Source organism: Eschrichtius robustus, chromosome 4 (assembly GCF_028021215.1).
Source record: "Eschrichtius robustus isolate mEscRob2 chromosome 4, mEscRob2.pri, whole genome shotgun sequence".
Classification (NCBI taxonomy): Eukaryota; Metazoa; Chordata; class Mammalia; order Artiodactyla; family Eschrichtiidae; genus Eschrichtius; species Eschrichtius robustus.
The window spans coordinates 79,415,952-79,428,654 of NC_090827.1; the positions used below are offsets into that span (position 1 = coordinate 79,415,952).

The 12,703-nt window shown below is 42.7% G+C and overlaps 1 long non-coding RNA gene and 1 other non-coding gene across 2 annotated transcripts; both read right to left on the minus strand.

Annotated features, from left to right (window-relative positions):
- Window positions 1-1,859: 1,859 nt before the first annotated feature.
- On the minus strand, window positions 1,860-3,464 carry LOC137763749 (uncharacterized). The gene is made up of 3 exons (XR_011073841.1): window positions 3,396-3,464; window positions 2,993-3,093; window positions 1,860-2,267 (listed from the first exon to the last, which is right to left on the minus strand). It is a non-coding gene; the product is annotated as an uncharacterized lncRNA (long non-coding RNA).
- On the minus strand, window positions 2,603-2,724 carry LOC137764490 (small nucleolar RNA SNORA26). Its single transcript, XR_011073995.1, has one exon. It is a non-coding gene; the product is annotated as a small nucleolar RNA SNORA26 (small nucleolar RNA).
- Window positions 3,465-12,703: the final 9,239 nt, after the last annotated feature.

The following is a 12,703-nucleotide window of genomic DNA, read 5'->3' on the forward strand; positions in this document are numbered from 1 at the left end:
GGCTTTTAGCCTACCGAATACCCTCTCCGCCAGCACACTGCTAACTAGTCACAGCACTCAATTAAGAAAGCATCACAAGCCTTTACACTGGAGGCCTCCCGTCAATGGACCAGTCGCAATCACATCCACTGGTCTGCTTTGTTCATGGATGTGTTCACCTAGAATAGTACCTGGCCCTAGTAGGTACTCTTACCATTTTTTATGAACATTAAAGCCAGCATTTTAGTACCATATAAATATCAAATATCAGTATTTTCATTTTCATTCAATATTACAATGATCATACGGTATTGTCAAAATGGCCCTATAGCACTACTAAGTGCTTACTACTCACCAGGGTTTTTTTTTTTTAGTAACTGTCATTACTATCAACTTACAGATAAAGAAACTGAAGAAGTAACTGGTCTAAGATCATATAGGGTGGGGATCTGAATCTAGGCTGTTACTATGCCACTCCTAAGTAAGCCACCCACTTGAATGCAATTCATAATTCATTCCAACACAATTAATGATAGTAGTAAATTTAATTAGAAATGATATTGCTCCTTGTACTATAATCATGGGTTTAGGGCTCAAGTTAAATATCTGAGAACCTATAGTATGCCAGGCACTTGGTTAGACCCCAGGAATTTAGTGGGAACCAGGAGGGACTTTATGGGCAGGGGCAATCAGGCAAGCTCACAAGCAACTACAAAATGTGCTTCCAAGTATGATAAGGCCATTACAGGGTGCTACAGAAATCCATAACAAGAGCACTTGGGAGGAAAGATAGTGCCTATAGAAACGTGGGAAAGTGTATGGGTGCATTCGAGGTTGAGTTACAGCATTCAGAGGCCTGAGAGGCCAGAGAGCAAGCTGCCATCTTAGAATGGTCTAAAATATCCACCTTAGCCCTGCACACAAACTGTTGTCAGATCCTCCCGTAAGGTCACTTCTCTGCATCTTCACCTTGCTTTCCCCCCAAACCTTTAAACACATCCCTCCCCAGGGCCTTTGCACTTACTTTTCCTCTGCCTGAAATGCTCTTCACCCAAATATACACAGTTGACCTTTGCACAATGCAAGGGTTAATCTGAATAATTTATAGATGGCCCTCCATGGACCATGTAGTACTGTAGTACTTACTACTGAAAAATATCTGCGTATGAGTGGACCCATGAAGCTCAAACCCATGTTGCTCAAGGATCAACTGTATATAACCATGTTATCTCCCGCAGCTCTTTCAGGTCTTCTGTTAAGTCATTCTCCGACCAGCTCTATCTGAGACTATCATGTCCTCCACTCACAGTGCATATATACGCCCTTCCTGTTTCCCTTACCTTGTTTTCCCTCTAGCAATTACGCTAACATTTGTTCAATAAATTTCCTATATTAGGAGGCTAGATTTTACAGAATAATATGGAATATAACAAGAAATGAAGTTTAAACAGAGGCTAATACAATATTTTGAAATAAGCATTAAAAATGAACCCAAGGTGAATACGTTTAAGACTTCTGGAAAATGAGGTATTTGTAAACATTCAGAGCTGATCAACAGGAAGAACTCCTAGCACACACTGGGCTGTTAACCTTGCTACACTGACACATTTCTTCTCATATGAAAACCTTCCCATCACCTCCAATACTTTCAAATTCTAACTATCTAGCATCATTGCGTCCTTTAAATTCCTTTTTACAGCTCATTATGCTACATTCATCAGAAGCATTTAACATGCTGATGGATGCTCCTTTTGTGCCAAATTTTGACTTCTTTTAGGTTCAATGTAATTATATACTATAAAGAGCTTATATTCTCAACAATAAGTTTCTGGTCCTTAACACTACCCCTCCCCCCGCACCCCCCCCCCCCACTCCAACTGACCTAATCCCCATCTGAATACTTCTACCGTTTAACCAGGACACTAAATCTCAAGAGAGATAAGTGACTTTTCATAGTTTACATAGCCAAAAAGGTACATATGAGGCTCCTTGTTCAGGGCTATGCATATGTGATGGAATCTCAATTCACTACCTGAACTACTGCTTCACCTGTAATTTTACAGTATCCACTTCACAGAGTTGTGAGAATTAAACCACCAGGACTATCCCACTGCCCTAAACTCCTAAGCCAGTGCAGATACATGGTTGCTACAAGTTATGTGAGAATAGTTGACCTAACTGGAGGCACTTGTGTGTTGTAAACTGCAGAGTGATAGCTGGTGTAAGTCAGTTAAAATACCAGTGTCAGGGCATTCCAGCTTCATTGGCTTGTACCTGTTGTCTTCAACCTATAAAAAGAAAAGTTTTAAAATTACCTTTCTGAACAAATAGAGAAAAACAAACAAAAAAAACCTTTGAGGTACATTCTTTTCAGTTTGTCTCAAAGGATATCCAGAAAAAGCCTTTTGTACACCTGTTCCATCACCTAGATTTTTTTCCACCTTCAGAGATAACCACAATATCCAAATTCCCTTCTCTATTTGAAAACACTAGATGGTATCCCCAGAGGAGTCTAAAAAGCAGGCCTGCAGGTACCGTCAAACCTAAGGTTAAGTTTATCACTTTGCTATTAACTATACAAATATCACTAAGGTGCTAAAACTGAAAGAAAATCTTCTGGTTCAGCTGTGACTCCAGACAGGATCCAAAGAGGAGTTCTACAATCTCTTCTCTGGGTTTTATGGAGACTTTCTTTACCCTTCTGTGTTAGCCTCTTAAGGCACTGCGTCAACCTTAAAAGGGCACAGGAAAGGGCGATTTGGGTTTTTCACAGGGTTCTCTACGATTTCCTGCGTTCCTCTCTCGTCAGTGTACGTGGACCTCAGCAGTTTCTTTAACCGAGTCTGAAAACCCACTAGAAGCAGCTGTTCTGCTTGTGAACGTCCGTTTCCTTTGTTAAAGGAGAGCCGGATTCGGGCCTTTGCACCAAACACGTGCTTGAGAACCCTCCGGTCGCCATTGGCCACGTGCTCAGGCCCGGGTCATTTCACCTCACTCAAGGACGGGGACATACCTGCGTTTAGAACTCAGGCCGCTGCACCCGCAGTCGTTGGAGACAAAGTCCCCAGGCTCACGGTCGGTCCGAGAGCCGCTGTTGCCGCCGCAGGCTGGGCCCTGGGGAAGCAAAGGGCAAACTTGTTACCGCGCCCGGGCCTGGCCGCCGGGAAGCCTCGGGGCGGCTCGGCGCGGCGTATGTGCCTAGCGCGGCCCCGGGACGGGCACGGTCGCCCGCCCCACCCCGGGCCGCCGAGGGCTGCTCTACCCCTGCGTTCTGGCCGCCGGGAACAGTGGAGCTCCGGGCGGGCAAAGCTCGAGGGGACAAGGGGCAAGCCCAGCACCACCCGGGCCCGCGGACCGGCCGAGTGCCACCCCCCCACCCCCACCCCACTGCCCCCACTGCGCTGACCCACACTCACCGCTCAATTCAGCAAGACTGAGGCCGGTGCGGGCGTGCGGCGCCGAGATACTGCAGTAGGGGCCGGGCGGGGCGGGAGGAGGAGAAAGAGAGGGTAGGGGCGGGGCGGGAGGAGGAGAAGGAAGGGGTAGGGGCGGAGCGGGCAGCCAATCCCCGGGAAGTCTCCGGAAGAGGGTGGTGCGGCTCCGGCCATTGGTGCCCGCGGTCCCTGGCAGGTCGGGGTCTTTCTGGTCTTTCCGTGGCGGGAGCATGAGCTAAGCCTACGCGGAGCAAGCTTCTCGGAAGCTCCAGGAGTCTTGACGCCTCCCCAGGCTTTGGCGCTCGTGGATTTGGTTCTCTGAGGCCAACGTGCCTTCCTCTGGCCTCTCCTTAGGAGGCTCTAGCCGTTACCCCAGGGCTGAGCCAGGACCCAAGAGATTCCCCTTCTTACGACTACTCAAGTTCAGTATGTGTTTAGAACCTGTCCTGCTAAACTGTAAGCTTAAAGACAGGCTCGGACCACGTCTTCTTGAACGTTCACCCCATGGTCCCTCCTAAACCTGGGAGGACCAGCCTCCTTTCTTCATGCTCTCTGTTCATTCATTCGCAGGGTTCAATAAGTAGATTGGGGGGGGGGTGGGAGTGGCGCGGGGGGGCTATGTTGGGGGTGAGGTGGGAGGTAGGGAGGGAGGCACTATAATCCTTCCCGGGGTGACGGACTCAAACTTGGCAAACGATTAAGTGGGTTTAAATTGGAGTATGTGCTAAAGTGAGAACTTCTATTCCTGTTATAAGAGTTTACATTCTGTTAACAAATTTAATCCTCAAAATATTTTTAATCATCCCCAGATTATAGGTGGGGAAGCCGAGACATGTCGAGTAACTTTCCAAAGTCACAGAGAAGCTAACAAGTGGTGGATTTGGGATTTGAACCCAAACAGTTTGAAGGCAGAGCCCCTGAAAACGCTGTACTACATTGCTCTCCTCAGGTGGGTGGAGTCGGGAGCGAAGGGAAACAAGTGGCCTGCGTTTGATTGGCTGATCAAGGTAGGCATCTCCAGTGGAGTTGGGGGCCTACAGGCACAAAGAACAGCTTATGGTGGAGCCCGGAGGTAGAATGGAAAGCGCTTGACCTGTTAAGGAACCCAGAGTGTAAATGGAACTTAAGGATGTAGGAGCAGAGTGGCCTGAGAAGAGATTGGGGCTAGACCATGCAGGAGGCCCTGGTGGAGTTTGTGTTTTATGCTGAGAACAATGGAAAGCTGTTCAAGCATTCTATTTTATTTATTTTTTATTAATTTTTTTTGGAGTATAGTTAGTTTACAATGTTGTGTTAGTTTCTGTTGTACAGCAAAGTGAATCAGTTATACATAAACATAGATCCACTCCTTTTTAGATTCTTTTCCTGTATAGGTCATTACAGAGTATTGCGTAGAGTTCCCTGTGCTATACAGTAGGTCCTTATTAGTTATCTATTTTATATATAGTAGTGTGTAGATGTTCAAGCATTTTAAAATGGAGGATGATAGGACCTGATGCAAGCTGTGATTTAAAGATGTGATTAAGATGATTTGAGGAAAAGAAATGTAATAAAATTTACCAATAAATCCTAGCAGCCAGTCACTACCTTGCAGATATTCATAAGATCACAGTAAAATGGGTTAAGGTGGCAGAGGGAACACCCGTTCACTGTCCCTTCATCTTTCTTCTCTCAGAGTCTTCCAAACAGAGACTCTGTAGCAGGGAGCAGGGTCTGGATTGCCAAGCTGAGATTCAACAACATGATCCTGGCTGGAGGAAGAACTTGGTTAAGAGCAGGCGGGGCTATAAGTGACCTGATAGATCACTAGGAGATGGATCCAGTTACCAGAAGTGGGTAGAAGGTCTCAGCCAAATTTGGAAGATGAGGTGGAGAAGCTTGGTTCTGATGCCCAGCAATCTCCCCTACATAAAATGAAGATAGTTTTAGTTACTTAGAAATGATGGGTCAACCCACAGAAAGGCTCCCTGAGATCCACAGACTCAAACATAAAAATGGACAATTGCCTGCACTCTCTATGCAGCCACCAAGCCCTCTGGACAAAAAGCTGCTGGGAAGTGATCTGGGAACAGTTTAACACTGCTTTTCTCTACCCTCTTTGGGATGGAATATATATCACATGTTCCTCTTCTTTTTTACTGCCTTGCACAGAAACACGGATTTATCCTAGTATCTTCCTCAGACCTTTTTTTTAAAAAAAATTTTCTGGGTGCGCCACGTGGCATGTGAGATCCTAGTTCCCCGACCAGGGATTGAACCCGCGCCCCCTGCAATGGAAGCGTGGAGTCTTAACCACTGGACTGCCTGGGAAGTCTCCTTCCTCAGACCTTTTTTAATCCACTTTTTTTTTTTTCAATGTAGAAAAGTCCTAATAATAAATCTGAAGCTCTCTTAGTCCCATTTTTGTGGTAAAGCCCAGCTCGTTCATAGTTGATAAATGTCAGAAGAGAGGCTGACATCCATGTATAAAGAAAGAAGTGGTACATGTTAAAAGTGAGATGGATTTAACCAGCAACATGAAAATGACTTGTAATGTATGTTTGTAATATTTTTGTATTTGTTTTGATATTTGTAATTTTTAAATAATTTATTGTTGTTCATTCATTTATTCATTGTTTATATCCCATTTTAGTCCAAAAAGAATATGAATGTAGTTTATAAGACTCTATTACAATGATATTTTAAAAACAGTGAGGAAATTGGATTGCAGGAAAAATAAGATAAAGTCTGGGGCTAGTACACAAAATATAACCCATGAAGCGCTGTACACTTGCTGAAAGAAGGCCAAAAATTCTGCTCTGAGCTGCTTAGCGGTCAATGCGAAAATCAGAAAATGGAAACAAATCAGACACTCAAGAGAAGCACAAAGATTCCTGAAGGAAATTTCCTCCACGGATCTTCATAAAGAGGGCACTGCAACCAACTTCCTCAATATCAATAACCTAAAAAAATGTTTGTAATTCACATGTCCGAGATTTCTGACACCCAGGCAGAGGATTTCCTAGTCAAGGTGATGACACACACTTAAACTCACTTAAAGCAATTTTTCCCCAAGTCCTAATTATCATGTGGCAAGATGGTTATCAGTCAGGCCAGGTGACATTTGAGAAGGGAATTGCATCTGATTATGAAGCAGATAGGCCACACTCTATAAAAATACTGTAATCAGTGATCGAAAACAAGTAGGATGCTCCCATAAGAAAGACGTGGCAATTTGGGTTAATTCCCTGGTCAAAGATTCGGCATTAAGTTGTGTGTGTGTGTCTGTGTGTGTGTGTGTGTGTGTACAGCATTAGATTTTTAAGACAACTAAATCTCTAACAAGATTATAAAATTAGGAAGTTCTCAACAATAAAATCCTAAATCCAGCACAGCACATCAAAGTACAAATTTTTTTTTGAATTTTTTTTTTTTTTAAAGCTCCCCACTTGTATCTCATATGAAACAAGGGTAGAGAAGTACTATTTTTTTTTTTTTTTAAAGAGATTCACGTTCTTTTATTTATTTATTTATTTATTTATGACTGTGTTGGGTCTTCGTTTCTCTGCGAGGGCCTTCTCCAATTGTGGCAAGCGGAGACCACCCTTCATCGCGGTGCGCGGGCCTCCCACCATCGCGGCCTCCCTTGTTGCGGAGCACAGGCTCCAGACGCGCAGGCTCAGCAGCTGTGGCTCACGGGCCCAGCCGCTCCGCGGCATGTGGGATCCCCCCAGACCAGGGCTCGAAACCGTGTCCCCTGCACTGGCAGGCAGACTCTCAACCACTGCGCCACCAGGGAAGCCCCTGAATTTTATCCTCTTAGAACTTAAAGTGGCCTTTAAAAATTTTTTTTATTCATTTATTGGCTGCATTGGGTCTTCGTTGCTGCGTGCAGGCTTTCTCTAGCTGCGGCGAGCGGGGGCTACTCTTCAATGCGGTGCAGGGGCTTCTCACTGCGGTGGCTTCTCTTGTTGCGGAGCACAGGCTCTAGGTGCATGGGCTCCAGTAGTTGTGTCACGCGGGCTCAGTAGTTGTGGCGCGTGGGCTTAGCTGCTCCACGGCATGTGGGATCTTCCCGGACCAGGGCTCGAACCCGTGTCCCTTGAATTGGCAGGTGGATTCTTAACCACTGCGCCACCAGGTTAAAAATGACCAAGGAACTTTGAGCTCAGTGCCTTTCTAGTCTGTCCATTAATTTCTCTGAGTTTATGGAATTATTCTCAATTCTCCCTCTGACCTTTTCCTGTTGAAAAGCTAAAAAGTAAGAACCTGCCTCTAACATTTGCCCTTCAATCTCACCCTAACACTGCAGGTACAACTGAAATTTTTGGAATCAAAACACATTAAAATAATCAAGAAGCCCTGAGTTCCTTCATTCTTAAATTTTTATCATGAAAATTCCCAAACATGCCCAATGATAAAATTCAACAAGTCCCTGTGTATTTATCTTCCAGTCAACAGCTATCAACCAAAACCAGCATTTATTTTGCATACTTGTTCCATCTATCTACCTTTTTCCTTGAAGTATTTTAAAGAAAACCCCCAGATATCATGTTATTTCACCCCTCAATATTTCAGTATTAATCTCAAAAGAAAAGACATAATCGTACCTGACAACAATGCCAGCATGATTGTTAAGAAAGTAAACAATAATTCCAAATTCATATTCGACTTCCCCCATTGTCTAAAAATGTCTGTTTTACAGTTTGTTTGAATCAAGATTCAAACAAGGTTTACTTGTTGTATTTAGTTATGTCTTCAAAGCCTAAGCCTCTTATGGTGTAGAAAAAAATGTCCTCCTTTTTTCTTTTTTTTTTTTTTAATCCCAACACCTTTAACTTTTTAAATAACAGTTTTGGAGATATAATTCAGATACCATAAAATTCACCCTTTTAAAGTCTGCAATTCAGTATTTTTTAGTATATTCATAGAGTTGTACAATCATCACCATTATCTAATTTCAGAACATTTTCATCGCTCCAAAAAGAAACTGTCACCCACTAGCAGCCACTCCCTACCTCTCTCCTCCCCACATCCTCTGGCAACCACTAATTTACTTCCTGTCTCTTTGGATTTGCCTGTTCTGGACATTTCACATAAATGGGATTGTATAATACAAGATGTGGTCTTTTGTTTCTGGCTTCTTTTACTTAGCATAATGTTTCCAAGGCTAAACAAACAAGAGTAGTGCTATGCAGTGCTGGACTTTATTCCTTTTATGGCAGAATAATATTCCATTGATTGGACATACTAAATTTTGTTTACCTGTTTATCAGCTGGTGGACAGGTCAGTTGTGCTGTGGTGTGTTCCACATGCTGGCTGATTGCTTCCTCCTGCTGCTGTTTAACTTGGGTCTTTATCCTCTGTTGTTCTCAGAGACTTGAGAGAAACCTCACATTCTTGAAAGCTTGGTTGTCAGAATTTAGCGTGTGAAAGAACTACCTGCCGCACTTGCTAAAGGTGCAGAATTCCAGGCTCATCAGCGGAGAGTCTGATGTAGTCTGATTGGAGAGGGGACCCAGGAATCTGCATTTTTTAACCCACCAGTTGATTCTGATGTAGGTATTCCCAGAATACACTTTGAGAAATTCTGCCAGGTGTCCCTAAACCTTGATTTTAATAGCACTTGACATTTCACAGAAAAGCCATAATAGCAACTGGTAGATTATTGACTAAGACTTTTAAAAAACAAAGTTGGAAATATTACCATAGAATTACTATAATAAAAAGGGCCTAAGTTAATACCCTGGCTGATGTCTTCTGGGTTGGAGATAGACGTTTGCAGGAATGATGGCCAGGAGAATTGTGTTGTGGTTGGTAATTAGCCACCCTGGAGTGAGTGAAGTAGCCAAATTGAGTTTTAAAGGCAATGAAAGCCAAATAGCCTCTAAGAATTAAATTACTGCACCAATCTTTACAGTATTGACCTCAACATTTACAAATGTGCTCAGATTGATTAATTAGAATACTTCTTGGTTCAGGAAATTTTAGTTCTTAATCTGAAGCCATTTTCTGTTAGGTAACCAAGAACAAAGTAGGTTGTAAATATTCTAAGAGGGATCCTCTTTTCCTCTAGAAATAGGCTACAACAAAGTACAGCCATGTTTGCTTCAACACTTTTTCACTATCTAAGTAGTGCATTTTAAACACCCCAAACTCCTGAGTATGAAGAGTGGTTTTCCCTTAATTTAATGACAAGGGTTTTCTTCCTTCCTTCCTTTCTCCCTCCCTCCCTTCCTTTCTTTTTTTTTTTTTAATTTCTTTTGATGTTGACCATTTTTAAAGTCTTCATTGAATTTGTTACAATATTGCTTCTGTTTTTATGCTTTGGATTTTTGGCTGCATGGCATGTGGGATCTTAGCTCCCAGACCAGGGATCGAACCCTCATCCCTTGCATTGGAAGGCGAAGTCTTAACCACTGGACTGCCAGGGAAGTCTCAAGGATTTTCTTTCACTTAATAGATGAGTGATGATTTAAAGGTCTTTTAATGGTTCTTGAGCAGCCAAAGTAGCAATAGCAAATGGAGTTCCATTTACTCTGTGCATCTCATTAAGCTATTACAGAAGAGAGTAATGTGGGAAAAAAAACCACCAGTGCTTTTTTGGGATGTGAGAGAAAAAAATGGATTTCAAGATATGAAAACTTAGTTCTGGGCATTTATAGGGGAGTTGCCAGTAGAAGGGAATGCTTAATTCCTGAGTAATAATAACCTCAACTTCTTGACTCATTAGCCTGACTTGTAATGGGTGAGTGCCTACAGCAAAAGTATATTTTAAAAAACTTTTTATTATGAAAAATTTCAAGCATACCCCCAAATAAGGAGAAGCTGCACATACTCAGCACCAGTCTTCAGCAATTAGCAATATTTTGCCAATCTCATTTCATCTGCCCACCTACCTTTACTTTTACTCAGTCGTTCAAGGCAATTCCAGACATTATGTCATTTCACCAGTAAACATTTTAGTATGCATTTCTAGATTGATAAAAACATTTTAAACCATAACTATTTGCTATTATTACACCTAATAATTTTTTTTATTATCCTCTAATACCAGGTCCATGTTCAGATTTTCCCGATTGTCTCAAAACTCTCTCTTTACAGTTGGTTTTTTCCAATCAGAATCCAAACAAGATCCACACATAGCATTTGGCTATGTCTTTCTTTTTTTTAATTTTTTTTTTTTTTAGAGTATTAGTCATTTTATTTTTATTTATTTATTTATTTATTTATGGCTGTGTTGGGTCTTCGTTTCTGTGTGAGGGCTTTCTCTAGTTGCGGCAAGCGGGGGCCACTCTTCATCGCGGTGCGCGGGCCTCTCACTATCGCGGCCTCTCTTGTTGCGGAGCACAGGCTCCAGACGCGCAGGCTCAGTAGTTGTGGCTCACGGGCCCAGTTGCTCCGCGGCATGTGGGATCTTCCCAGACCAGGGCTTGAACCCGTGTTCCCTGCATTGGCAGGCAGATTCTCAACCACTGTGCCACCAGGGAGGCCCTGGCTATGTCTTTAAGTCTCTTTTATTTGATAACGATCCTCCTCCTTTACCTGATCACTGATTTGTTGAAGAATTTGGGTAATTTCTCCTGTAAAATGACCCACATTCTGGATTTGTCTGTTTCCCCTTACTGGCATTTAGTGTGTTTCTTTATCTTCATTTAACTTGTTTCTTTTTCTTTTTTTAACTTGTTTATTTTCTATAAACTGGAGATTCAAGTTGAATTTTGGGTCGAGAAAACCTTCCATACTTCTGGTGCATCACGTTGCAAGGCCCGTAATGGCACACCTGTCCCATTTTTCTAGGCTTTATTAGTGGGTTGAGGTGGTGTCCCCCACTACTAAGTTAGCCATTACCCTTTCACTGAATGGCTCTAGCTTCCACTTATGCTCATTCCTTAAACTCTTGTTTCACAGCTGTAAAATAAATTACAAATTTTAAAAAATCACTCCTTCTGCATTTATCAGCTGGACTTCTATAACAAACAACTTTCAAACACTATTTGATTACCCCCAAAAAACAGGTCATATGGGAAAGGCAGGATAAACTCTTTTTCTTTGCCTACGCCCCGCCCCCCCCCCCCCCCCACAATTTCAGAGTTATACAACCTCGATAATTACAGGAGGGTTTCATATTATCATGAATTCTGGATTTTTATATTCAGGTTTTATATTCATCAAAAGTATGTTTTTAAAATTGATGTTGGAGATGGAACCATGAAGCGTTGGCATCAGCCTTCTGAGACAGCGTTTCTCAAAGTATGGCCACAGACCATATATATCAGAATCCCCTGGGGCATTGGTTAATATGTAAATTCCTGGTCCCCATCAAGACCTACTGGGTCAGAGTCTTTGGGAGTACAGCCCTGGAATCTGCATGGAATCTGCATTTCTAACAAACTTCTCTAGGGATTTCTAAAATAGCTGTGGAATGGATAGCCTTTTGGGACAACCTCATCAGAGCTTGGGGACAAAACACCAAGTGGGTACACACCTGAGCAGTTACTTCAAAATAAGGTCACAAGATCAATGACCACTGATAATTCAAGAAAAGAGAGGGTGGATACATTAACTCCTTCAAGAAGGGCCCAACAGACAAGAGTAGTCCTATGCAGTCCTGGACCCCGTACAGTGCTCTACCCTGGTTGAGACAATCTAGGTTCTGACTACCCATTGTTACTAGAACTCTGGGAACCTTTCACAACAGTAACTCCTGTACAGCGTGGCTCTACGTGACATTGAACTAATCTCTCCTGTGGATTCCCATGGACCACTGTTGTTCACATCTGTAGCCTCAGATCCTGCACAGCTGCTGTCCTCTGGGCCCCAGAGACTCCCACTGCATGATATGCGTCATTGCATCAGGTAACATGGTACTGTATCCATTAGGGCATGGGGTGCCATTTGTATTTGAAGGATCACTTAGTACCGTTCTCATACGTCCTATTTTTGAATTGCTTATCTCCTCTAGGGAACATACTTTCAATATTTTATTCAAGTCCCTGAATGCTTGACATTTTGAGCAAAAGATTTGTTTAGTTGGTTTTTTATATGTGATGATCCATTTTTTAAATTTTATTTGCCTTTATTTATTGAATTTTAAATAGCATTGTTGAATGCACTGACTCACCGGGGTTGGGGGGTGGGGAATACAGATGCTTAGAAGAAGAGCCAAGCTTGCAGACCTTGCCAATTGAATTTTCTACAGATTAGAGAAAGCTAAACTACATCTCTCAGCATGTTTCTACCCATGTACTTGGGAAGAGAAAATGGGAATCAGGCTCCTGGGGCATAACAGAAGTCCCAGACCTCCCTG